Source organism: Anabrus simplex, chromosome 2, assembly GCF_040414725.1.
Source record: "Anabrus simplex isolate iqAnaSimp1 chromosome 2, ASM4041472v1, whole genome shotgun sequence".
In the NCBI taxonomy this organism is placed as follows: domain Eukaryota; kingdom Metazoa; phylum Arthropoda; class Insecta; order Orthoptera; family Tettigoniidae; genus Anabrus; species Anabrus simplex.
Genome location: NC_090266.1, coordinates 254,689,031 through 254,701,195, shown reverse-complemented (window position 1 = coordinate 254,701,195; position 12,165 = coordinate 254,689,031). Strand labels below are relative to the sequence as shown.

General features: G+C 39.8%; 1 protein-coding gene across 3 annotated transcripts in view; it reads right to left on the bottom strand.

Moving 5' to 3' along the window:
* LOC136863506 (zinc finger protein 260) overlaps positions 1-12,165 on the bottom strand; it is a 611,998-nt gene that overhangs the window by 540,192 nt on the left and 59,641 nt on the right. The gene's annotated exons all lie outside the window — the stretch shown is intronic.

Below are 12,165 nucleotides of genomic sequence, written 5' to 3'. Positions count from 1 at the left end.
GGTGAATAGATTTATGCTTGAAGAATGTATTCGTAACAGCTAAACCCATACTAGCACAGAAGTCCAGCAAACGCTTCCCATTCCCATTAGCTTCCATATCTTCCCCACATTTACCAATCACCCTTTAGTATCCAGTTGTATTTCCAACTCTCGCATTGAAATCACCCATTAGCACTAGCCTATCCTTGCTGTTGACCCTGACTACGATGTCACTCAATGCTTCATAAAACTTGACAACTTCGTCCTCATCTGCACCCTCACATGCTGAATACACTGATACAGTTCTCGTCCTGATTCCTCCAACTGCCAAATCTAGCCACATCATTCGCTCATTTACGTGCCAAACAGAAACTGTGTTGCGTGCAATAGTATTCTTTATAATTAGCCCTACCCCATACTCTGCCCTTTCCTTTCTAACACCCGTCAAGTACACTTTGTAATCTCCTATCTCTTCCTCCTTATCTCCCCTTACCCGAATATCACTTACACCTAGCACATCCAGATGCATCCTCTTTGCTGACTCAGCCAGTTCTACTTTCTTTCTTCCATAAGCCCCATTAATATTGATAGCTCCCCATCGAATTCCATTTCGTTCGCCTAGTTGTTCCCAAGGAGTGTCTCGCCTGTCAAATGGGAGTGGGACTCCGTTACTCCCATAGGTCCGAGACTTGCTTAAAATGTTCTGAGCTCGGTAAATTCATGAAGCAGGATGCTACCCTACTTACATATAGTCCAAGTGAAGATCTCTCCTCTAATGGGTTAGGGACCACTGGTGGATTGTATAGTCCTAGCTGTCTGAGCACGAAGAGGGTAATGACACAGAATATGTCCGAGATGCCCAGTCCCATTACATAGCAATTGGTATCTCGACTCTCAGGACCACTTACTGGGCCATTCAACCGTTGCCCATGGTTCACGAACTAGGACGTGACTACAGTAACCCACACCATGAACCATAGTAAATATGCAGTATACTTATTTTTAATTTATTTCAGTCAGGTTGTTTAATTATATGATATGGTATGGAAATGCATCCTATAATTATTTTATCTTTTGTGATTTAACATAAGCATTGAAATTCCATAGACAATGTAGCTATAACTATTTTGAAACTTCTCTTGATATGGGATTAATAAAATAACATATATGTACATCTTCATTACAGACCGGTATGCCTTTCAGCGTTCAGTCTGCAATCCTCTGTGAATTTGCTACACACCGCCACAATCCTCTATTTGAAAATAATAGTAATAATAAAAGAATAATAAAATAATAATAAAATAATAATACATGTCCGGAAATTTCACCAAAATCGATGTCTAAGTTTAATAAAGAGTGATCATTCATTCTTTTCTCCCAGGACGTGTGGCCTGCTTCAGGCCGTGTTGTGGTCACCTTAATCGGGCTTACCTAACCCTCTGAAAACGACTAAAAGTTTAGGGAACTGTACCTGGTTTGTATACGTTTCCATTGACTTGAAATCAACCAGCTGTTTTCTGTTATATATATATATATATATCCAACACCTCAGATTTCATCAACACATACAACAATGCATAATATACATTATATATACATATCTTATAAACAAGCATACAATAATAATGAGCCTTACACAAATAAACCAAAGACTAGAATCTTTCCCACAAACATCTGAACATATTGTACATAACAAAGATAAAAGTACGTGGAAAAACATTGTTCGTCTTCTTAATGCATATTGCTACAGTAGGGCCCACGAGAGTTGAAGTCTGACGTTTAGCGCCACCGGCGAGAAAAAGTTGACTAACGCTGTTCGAAAATGGCCTGTTGCTATGGCAACGATAACAGAGTTGCAACATTTTAGGACGCTATCACCACGTGGGTTGGCTTGCTCTCAGTCGCTTTTGTGATAGTATTCCGAATGGTACTGTGTTTGCTGTGCTAGTCGTTGCTGCTTAATGTGTATGTTTTCAGAATATTATGTTAGGTGTTAGTTTATTTCTTTAAGTTTATCGGTGGCTAGTTGTTCAGTTTTCCTAGTTTTGTTCGTCTGTAGATGTTAGCGATCTTGTAGTGTGACTATAGTGTTAGTGTGAAGTACTCCATTATTCGTTAAGAATCCGTGTAGTTTTATTTGATCGGTTCTTTTGGGTGTTTAACAATGACTTCCAAGTCAAAAGAAACGCCAAAAAATACAACTGGCCGAGGTGTGACTGTTCGAAGCCAGGGAAGAGAAATGATTGTGTCAGTGACGGTGACAGTGACAACGAGCAGGATAGTATAGGAGATGGTATGGATGGGATACAGCCCCTTCTAGATGACTGATTGCTGTCGGCAGAGCAGTGAGTACTTTTTATTTTTACAAATATCTCGATTCAGTGCTTTGTGTACATTGCATGTCTGTACATTTTATTGCTATTTTCTGAGCAATTACGGGGGAAAGTCCGAATGTCTCCTTATTTCCATCATTGTCATTCATATTCTGAACTGATTTCTTTTCTCGATGAAGTATCGTCTTCCCATTGTGTTTATTATAGCGTAGTTTATTCCCGAATTGTACAGGTACCGTTAACAATGGGCGTTAAATAATAAAAACTATCAATGCGGATAGTGGTGTTCTATACTGTAATTAACATGTGCATTTGTTGAGGTTATTGTCAGAAACTGATGTTTTTGTTAGTGATTATGAAATCTTTTATATATATATATCGATAATGTCGTGTTCTGTCTTAAATGCTGGAATTATTAACACAAGCTTAGGAACCGGTCAAGGGTAAATGAATTGCATTAGGCCTAGGCCTAGTGTTTTATTAAACACTCAGCCTGTCTGAAAGGTGGTAGACAGCGAATTGAGGTAACTATGACAACGCAGCGTACTTCGTAGTTACAGCTTTCGCCGCTCACCTGTCAGACTTCAACTCTCGTGGGCCCTACTATAGTCCGTAATTAGAACATAATTTCCAAATGCTGCAGATGTATATGCATAAAGTATCCACTACGGAAAAACCTCAAAGCTTCTACATCTAACATATCAAATATTAATTCTAAATTACACTTAATAATATATGTATCGGGGTTGTGATATCTGTCCCAATACAATAACAGTTCGTAAGTATCACTATACAATGGGAAACTGGGAGTGAAATTTCTAGATCCTAATGGGTGGGTAGGAGATAGGGATCTGCGCTCGGATGGCCTTCATTTAAACCGCAGTGGTACGTATAAGTTAGGAAATTTGTTTGGAAGGGTAATAGGGAGGTACATTCAGGGAAACGGGATGGCCTAGGGAGCGGTGATAAGTGAACAGGGAACTGGAAATCAAGTAGGGATGACATAAAATTGTTAGTGCTGAACTGTAGAAGTATTGTAAAGAAAGGAATAGAATTAAGTAATTTAATAGATATATATTTACCAGATATTGTAATAGGAGTTGAATCATGGCTGAGAAATGATATAATGGATGCAGAAATTTTCTCACGGCACTGGAGTGTGTATCGTAGAGATAGGATAGGAAAGGTGGGGAGTTTTCATTCTGGTGAAAGAAGAATTTGTAAGCTACGAAAAAGTTAAAGATGAGACACATTAAATTCTAGGTGTAAGGCTCATTTCTAAAGATAATAGGCAACTTGATATATTTGGAGTGTACAGATCGGGAAAGGGTAGCACTGATGCGGATTCGGAATTATTTGATAGGATAGTCAGCTATGTGGGAAACGACATGGAAAGAAATGTGATTGTAGCGGGAGATCTGAATTTGCCAGATGTAAATTGGGAAGGAAATGCGAACGACAGGAAGCATGACCAACAAATGGCAAATAAGTTAATATGGGAAGGACAGCTGATTCAGAAAGTGATGGAACCAACCAGAGGGAAAAATATCCTGGATGTGGTTCTGATAAAACCAGATGAGCTCTATAGGGAAACTGAAGTAATAGATGGTATTAGTGATCATGAAGCTCTTTTTGTGGTAGTTAAAAATAAATGCGATAGAAAGGAAGGTCTTAAAAGTAGGACTGTTAGGCAGTACCATATGGCTGATAAAGCAGGTATGAGGCAGTTTCTAAAAAGTAACTATGATCGGTGGAAAACGGTAAATAAAAATGTAAACAGACTCTGGGATGGGTTTAAAGAAATTGTTGAGGAATGCGAAAACAGGTTTGTACCTTTAAGGGTGGTAAGGAATGGTAAAGACCCACCTTATTATAATAGAGAAATAGACTAAGAAGGAGGTGCAGACTGGAAAGAAATAGAGTTAGAAATGGCTGTGGAAGTAAGGATAAATTGAAGGAACTTACTAGAAAATTGAATCTAGCAAAGAAGGCAGCTAAGGATAACATGATGGCAAGCATAATTGGCAGTCATACAAATTTTAATGAAAAATGGAAGGGTATGTATAGGTATTTTAAGGCAGAAACAGGTTCTAAGAAGGACATTCCAGGAATAATTAATGAACAAGGGGAGTGTGTATGTGAGGATCTTCAAAAGGCAGAAGTATTCAGTCAACAGTATGTAAAGATTGTTGGTTACAAGGATAATGTCGAGATAGAGGAAGAGACTAAGGCCAAAGAAGTAATAAAATTTACATATGATAACAATGACATTTACAGTAGGATACAAAAGTTGAAAACTAGAAAAGCGGCTGGAATTGATCAGATTTCTGGGGATATACTAAAGACAATGGGTTGGAATGTAGTACCATATCTGAAGTACTTACTTAATTATTGTTTGGTCGAAGGAGCTATACCAGATGAATGGAGAGTTGCTATAGTAGCCCCTGTATATAAAGGAAAGGGTGATAGACATAAAGCTGAAAATTACAGGCCAGTAAGTTTGACATGCATTGTATGTAAGCTTTGGGAAGGCATTCTTTCTGATTATATTAGACATGTTTGCGAAATTAATAACTGGTTCGATAGAAGGCAATTCGGTTTTAGGAAAGGTTATTCCACTGAAGCTCAACTTGTGGGATTCCAGCAAGATATAGCAGATATCTTGGATTCTGGAAGTCAAATGGACTGTATCGCGATTGACATGTCTAAAGCATTTGATAGGGTGGATCATGGGAGACTACTGGCAAAAATGAGTGCAACTGGACTAGACAAAAGAGTGACTGAATGGGTTGCTATATTTCTAGAAAATAGATCTCAGAGAGTTAGAGTAGGTGAAGCTTTGTCTGACCCTGTAATAGTTGAGAGGGGAGTTCCTCAGGGCAGTGTTATCGGACCTTTATGTTTTCTTATATATATAAATGATATGAGTAAAGGAGTGGAATCGGAGGTAAGGCTTTTTGCGGATGATGTTATTCTCTATAGAGTGATAAATAAGTTACAAGATTGTGAGCAACTGCAACGTGACCTCGAAAATGTTGTGAGATGGACAGCAGGCAATGGTATGTTGATAAACGGGGCTAAAAGTCAGGTTGTGAGTTTCACAAATAGGAAAAGTCCTCTCAGTTTTAATTACTGCGTTGATGGGGTGAAAGTTCCTTTTGGGGATCATTGTAAGTATCTAGGTGTTATTATAAGGAAAGATCTTCACTGGGGTAATCACATAAATGGGATTGTAAATAAAGGGTACCGATCTCTACACATGGTTATGAGGGTGTTTAGGGGTTGTAGTAAGGATGTAAAGGAGAGTGCATATAAGTCTCTGGTAAGACCCCAACTAGAGTATGGTTCCAGTGTATGGGACCCTCACCAGGATTACCTGATTCAAGAACTGGAAAAAATCCAAAGAAAAGCAGCTCGATTTGTTCTGGGTGATTTCCGACAAAAGAGTAGCGTTACAAAAATGTTGCAATGTTTGGGTTGGGAAGAATTGAGAGAAAGAAGAAGATCTGCTCGACTAAGTGGTATGTTCCGAGCTGTCAGCGGAGAGATGGCGTGGAATGACATTAGTAGACGAATAGGTTTGAATGGCGTTTATAAAAGTAGGAAAGATCACGATATGAAGATAAAGTTGGAATTCAAGACGACAAACTGGGGCAAATATTCATTTATAGGAAGGGGAGTTAGGGATTGGAATAACTTACCAAGAGAAATGTTCAATAAATTTCCAATTTCTTTGAAATCAATTCGGAAAAGGCTAGGAAAGCAACAGATAGGGAATCTGCCACCTGGGCGACTGCCCTAAATGCAGATCAGTATTGACTGAAGCCTACAACATGAACACTTTGAGAATAATGAAATAATGAAATTTGCACTTTGTCACAAATCTTCAAGGAAATAAATGCAAATTATTACAGTAGGGTAGTATACAGGTTATCGATACGGTGATCAGTAAAATGCTTTGAAGACTATGCGAAAATACGAACGATGAAATTCATTGCATGAACAGTTTGGGACTGAATAAATTGCATAAAATACAGTGCTGAGAAGAAAAATGAAAATGTGGCCTGCATGGGGACAGTTATCTTGGGATTTTGAACAGCTGTGAAAGAATTTAAAACGAGAGTGAGTAACAGGATTGCGGTTAATCAATTTCATCATCGCTCACTGCTAGCGGTTGAGCTAGGTCAGAATCAGTACTGTGTAGAGATGAGAAGAATGCAAGAATGGGGAATGTGGCCTGCAAGCACGAAATTCCTGTTCTGCCCAGAGAGATCGGCTCTTATCTGCTACACGAAAACATTGACTGACACTTTGCAGTTTGCTGGATTACAACTGACAAGAGCGAAGAGCTGCCAGTAGAAGATAATATAAAGTCGCCTTGATAGTAGCGGAGTTGCTATGGTAACCATTGCGTCACTGACTCTGCTAGTGAAAACCCCTTCGTCCCGTGCCTCACCGGGCATGTGCATTCTTCTGATCTCCCAACAGTAGATGAATCACCACTCTCTCCATCATCATCGTCACTGGATTCCATATCACCTAAGGGTATGATAAAACTGTCTACTGCATCTTCCATTAACCAATCCTTTTCCCAGAACTTGTTTTCGAGGTTGATGACGAGTTGTTCCAATCCCTCCCAGCCAGCGGGTGTCACAGATGCGATAGCATGCGCCGTCACTTCCTGCAGCTTCGTTAACGATCTGTCACCCGAAATGTTCTGTTCTCGTACAGTTCTTTTGATTTTGGCCCAGGCCAGTTCGATAGCATTGAATCCACACATGTAAGGAGGCAGGCGTAGAACCGTGTGCCCATGAAATCTCAGTAATTCATCGAACCAGAATTTTTTCAGGAACTTTGAACTTGAGGATCAGTTCAAAAAGCTGAAATTTCTTTATTTCTTCAGAAAAATTCACTTTATTCTCTTTTAACCATTTCACCATATCACTTTTAACAGCATACTGAGAAGGTACTTTGTTTACTTCAGTACTGTGATAAGGCGCATTGTCATTTACTACATCGCTTTCGGAGGGAAGATTAGGAATTAAAAAATTTCACTCACCCACTTGTGAAAATTTACTCCATTCATTTGGTCATAGTAATCTCCTGTGGCCTTTCCTGCTCTAAAAATCAACTTTGCTCCATCAACAAACCTACTCTTAGAACCAGCGTGGAGAAGTATAAGCCTATGTGAAGAGCTTCTGCTGGTTGTTACGCCCTGAACACTGTCACTCTGCCAGCATTGATTAAATGTCAGGTTATTGTCTACCCAAGATTCATCAATATAAATGACGTTCCTGTTCTGAGAACGGTAAATTCTCATGCGTCTTAAATAGATACTTCGCCAATGAACAATGTTTAAGCGCTCAATCAGTATTTTCCTGTTAGTGGCGCATCTCTTCCACTTGAAACCCATATAATGTAGCCTAACAAATTTCTTAGTGTGTGCACCTTCCACGTAAAAGTTCATTTTCGCTTGAATTATCTTCAGCACCTTCGGTGCTGTGGGAACAATTCTCAGCTTTACATAGAGGTCGTTTATGACGTCTCATATGAGTCCTCTATCAAATTCATCACAATAAAACTTGCGTTCCTCTGATCTAGACCTACTCTTACCTGGAGTACACAGTGAAGACCCACCAGCAGAAAGTCCTTCCTTTGGGATCTTTGAGATGGTTCGAACAGATACACCGTTGTATTTAGCAGCCCGCAAGTTACTATCTGTTACCAAATACTTGAATTTTCCTTGTCTATCTTTCTCATCACAGGTTTGTAATATTCCTGGTCACTTCTCTAGCTTCACTGTGAATTGTCTTTCCCTTCTTGCCCTTCGACATATATTACGCTGTCTTTACAAAACAGTTACACAAAGAAATAACAAGATAAATTAAGAGCAACAACAATAACAACAGATAAATGGCAAACAAATGAGAAAGGAACATGAATGAACGTAGAACAACACCACAGCAATGAATGCAGACACAGCTGGATTACAACGGACAAGATCGAGAAGCTGCCAGTAGAGGATAATATAAAATCGCCTTGGTAGTAGCGGAGTTATGGGGAACCATTGCGTCACTGGCTCTGCTGGTGAAAACCCCTTCACCCCGTGCCTCACCGAGCATGAGCATTCTTCTGATCTCCGAACAAACGCACTGAGGAGAACATTTCCAGGCGCCCGTTACAATGTTAACCCTCTCATGCATAATGTCCCCTGCAGTGGACAGCTACTACTGGCTGATATTAGAGCTTACCAGCACTTTATCCGTATCCCCTATTGCATGAAGTCCAATCTGGTGGACATGTTCTGTTCAGTGCTGCGTTCTTATGGCGGAAAAAAGCAACTGTTGGAGCAGCAGGCGCCTTTCTTCTACAAGTGTTTTGCTAGGGGCTTTACGTCGCACCGACACAGATAGGTCTTATGGCGACGATGGGATAGGAAAGGCCTAGGAGTTGGAAGGAAGCGGCCGTGGCCTTAATTAAGGTACAGCCCCAGCATTTGCCTGGTGTGAAAATGGGAAACCACGGAAAACCATCTTCAGGGCTGCCGATAGTGGGATTCGAACCTACTATCTCCCGGATGCAAGCTCACAGCCGCGCGCCTCTACGCGCACGGCCAACTCGCCCGGTTTCTACAAGTGTGTGACCAAAATAGCGGAGAGGAAGGATGACTACTTACATGGTCCCACAAAAACGACAAAATCCTTCCGTGGAAGAAGTAAAGATGGGGTAAAAGATTATAATATCCTTTATCATAGTATATATGGTGCTGTGAGACATTTCCTTTATCCAGAAACTTCCTCACTCTATGAGTACTGCGTTATATGTTCATGTCCACTGTGGTGGACATTATGCATGAATGGTCACAACCATGTGCATGGCTGTATCCACCCTGGTATATATCATGCATGCGCAGTGCTCGGGATTATTCTGATTTCTGTAGTTAGTATGGTATATCCGTGTATTTTAAATTTATTTTTAAAACCGTACCTATACTTATACTATAATAATAGCCTAACAATAGAAATATAATGAACATATTTGCTCACTGATTTGTAAAATCATCATTTAGTTACGTTCAACCATCATATGTTTATTACATTATTATTATTATTATTATTATTATTATTATTATTATTATTATTATTATTATTATTATTATTACCTTTTTCCAATACGGGTGATAATTGAAAAATTCCGGATGACTCTGGCTGTACAATTGCTGATGATAATGGCGCAGATGAAGACTGGGAAGCAACACCTGTGATCCCCCACAATGTCATTATTCCCGAGTCCAGAAGAAGTTCAGGAGGAGAACGAACAGCATTTTGATCCCCCTGCTACAGATGCATCCCAAAGGTAGGCATCCACTTCTCATGAGACGAAAAATAAGCCCGGTTCCACATGGACAAGGTCAGACAATAAGTTTTGTGGTCCTTTCCCTCCATTTTTGGGAGAACATAAGTTGTACGAAGTGTAATGTGTCACTTTGTCCAGACTGCTTTGCCATTTTCCACACAAGAAAATGTGTTTTTTTTTTGCTAGGGGCTTTACGTCGCACCGACACAGATAGGTCTTATGGCGACGATGGGATAGGAAAGGCCTAGGAGTTGGAAGGAAGCGGCCGTGGCCTTAATTGAGGTACAGCCCCAGTATTTGCCTGGTGTGAAAATGGGAAACCACGGAAAACCATTTTCAGGGCTGCCGATAGTGGGATTCGAACCTACTATCTCCCGGATGCAAGCTCACAGCCACGCGCCTCTACACGCACGGCCAACTCGGCCGGTCACAAGAAAATGAAAGACAGAGAATGAAATGATATGCATAGGATGAATCTATTAATGCGTGAAGTCCACTTTAGTGGACATGATGTTATTTCCATAGTGTTTGGTGTAAATTACTGAAATAAAGCTTTGGGTGACCCATTGGACCCCAAATATTACAAAAACACTGCATTTAACATTTTTATCTTCATCCCAGTAATTTATGCATGAGAGGGTTTTCACTGCCACAAAAGGATTTGACTATCACTGTTACGCACGTCGGCTGCGATCCCAATCTTCAATATTTCCCGTCCCTGCAGATAAGGCGCGGCGAAAAGTTACGTAGTTATCGCTACATCCTGAACCGTCTGAGGCATCATTGTTGTTTTCAGGGGAAAACTTATTATCATTATTATTCTTAGCGAGTCAAGGGTAAATGACAACACGGAGCCAAATGATTTTTCAATAAGATTTGCAATTCGACGGGACGAATCACAAGAAGTTACCGACGTTTCGGAAGTGCAGACCTATTTCTCAAGAAAGTTTTGAGGAAGGAAAATACCATATAAGTCCAGGTACTATTTTCAATATTTAGCGTTATATGGACTTGAAACTAGCTTGCAAAACAAATTCTCTCTCTCTCAATGATTAACACAAAAGAGTAGGAATAATAAGCGTTCAAGAAATAGTATTTTCTTTAACTAGGTATGTAACTTAGAATGTGCTATGAATTTATTAAAATTATTTAGGCGTCCGATTTACCGTACTGGACCGATTTTATTATAAATATACCTGTACGAAGCGAGAAGAATACGGCCAAAAGTATCTTGCAGTGTCCTTCAGGAGTTCTTTATTACTGTCTTCTTTCACACTTTCAACAAAACATGCCTTCAGGATTCAACGTACTGAGTGTAAAACAACTCCTTGAACTCTATTATAACCGTAAATGACGGAATAGTTGCAGGACTGGGACTATAACAGGGCATGGTGAATCACGATCAGAATCAAACTTCCAAAGTAAATGTACCGGGCGGTACACCTCCACGCCGCTAATTTAAAATGTGCGCCAGTTGAAACTCCTCTGCTGGAGGAAGTCTGAACTTTATTGACGGTATTAATTTTCTACTTTCACAGAAGATGTCACTACCTGTAAATTTCGGAGTTTTAGAACTGTGTCATTTTTGATGTGTTTTTGTTTTGTTTGAAGTAAGAAGTGTGAACTTTCTCTTCTAGAGGACACTACTGAAGAACTACAATAGTGCACCCTAGTGCGAAGAAAAATAACTGTTCTTTGGAGAAAATTTTATTTCAAAAGTTTGTTCTTTGTTAAATTTCTTTCTGTTATTGTTTAAGTTGGCTGTATACCCCTCTCTTTCCCCTTGTTTTGCATTTAACCAATCCCGAATTTCCGTTATTAATTTCTGACCAATCATAGGTATCTTCCCCCAACTTGAATATGTTGCTGTATCCTACCCAATAAAAAGTTTGTGGGAGGGTGTTTTCATTCCCCTAACACCTAGAACCTTCCGCGAGAGTATATAAACTGCTGATTTTAGGGTCTCTGCGCCACTTCTGTTCCATCTTTCTGTGTGTAAAGTACATAGCAGGGGGCGGGAAGCGCCTCTTTCTTCGGCAGCGGTCAACAACAAGGTAATGGCCAATTAATAACTTCTTTCTTTGCTAGCTCAGCAGTTTAACTCTCGGGGCGGGTCCGAAGTTTTTCCATTATGTAACCTTCCGTAAAATGTAAAGAAACTGGTATCTATCCTATCTTTTAAACTGCATATCGGGATAGAGAGTGCTTAACCCTCTCGAGCTCCCAATCATATTGTTTTGAGGTGAACTTATTTTCTCAACCTATTCTTCGTTAACGTAAAACAAATTGTTCTTTTCTAAAGTCACCTCTGTAGTATGGGATTAGCCCTTGCATTAGTGGCCTAGAGCCGGATTAGGTTTTAAAAACAAGTGTATTAGGAGTGCAGATCGCCTCCTCTCAAATTGTTATTTTAGAGGTCATGTAATTACCCCTTTTCATTTAATAGACCTCAGTAGGTTGGGTATTTTACCCCTGTGTCTATGTCCAGTGAGGACAA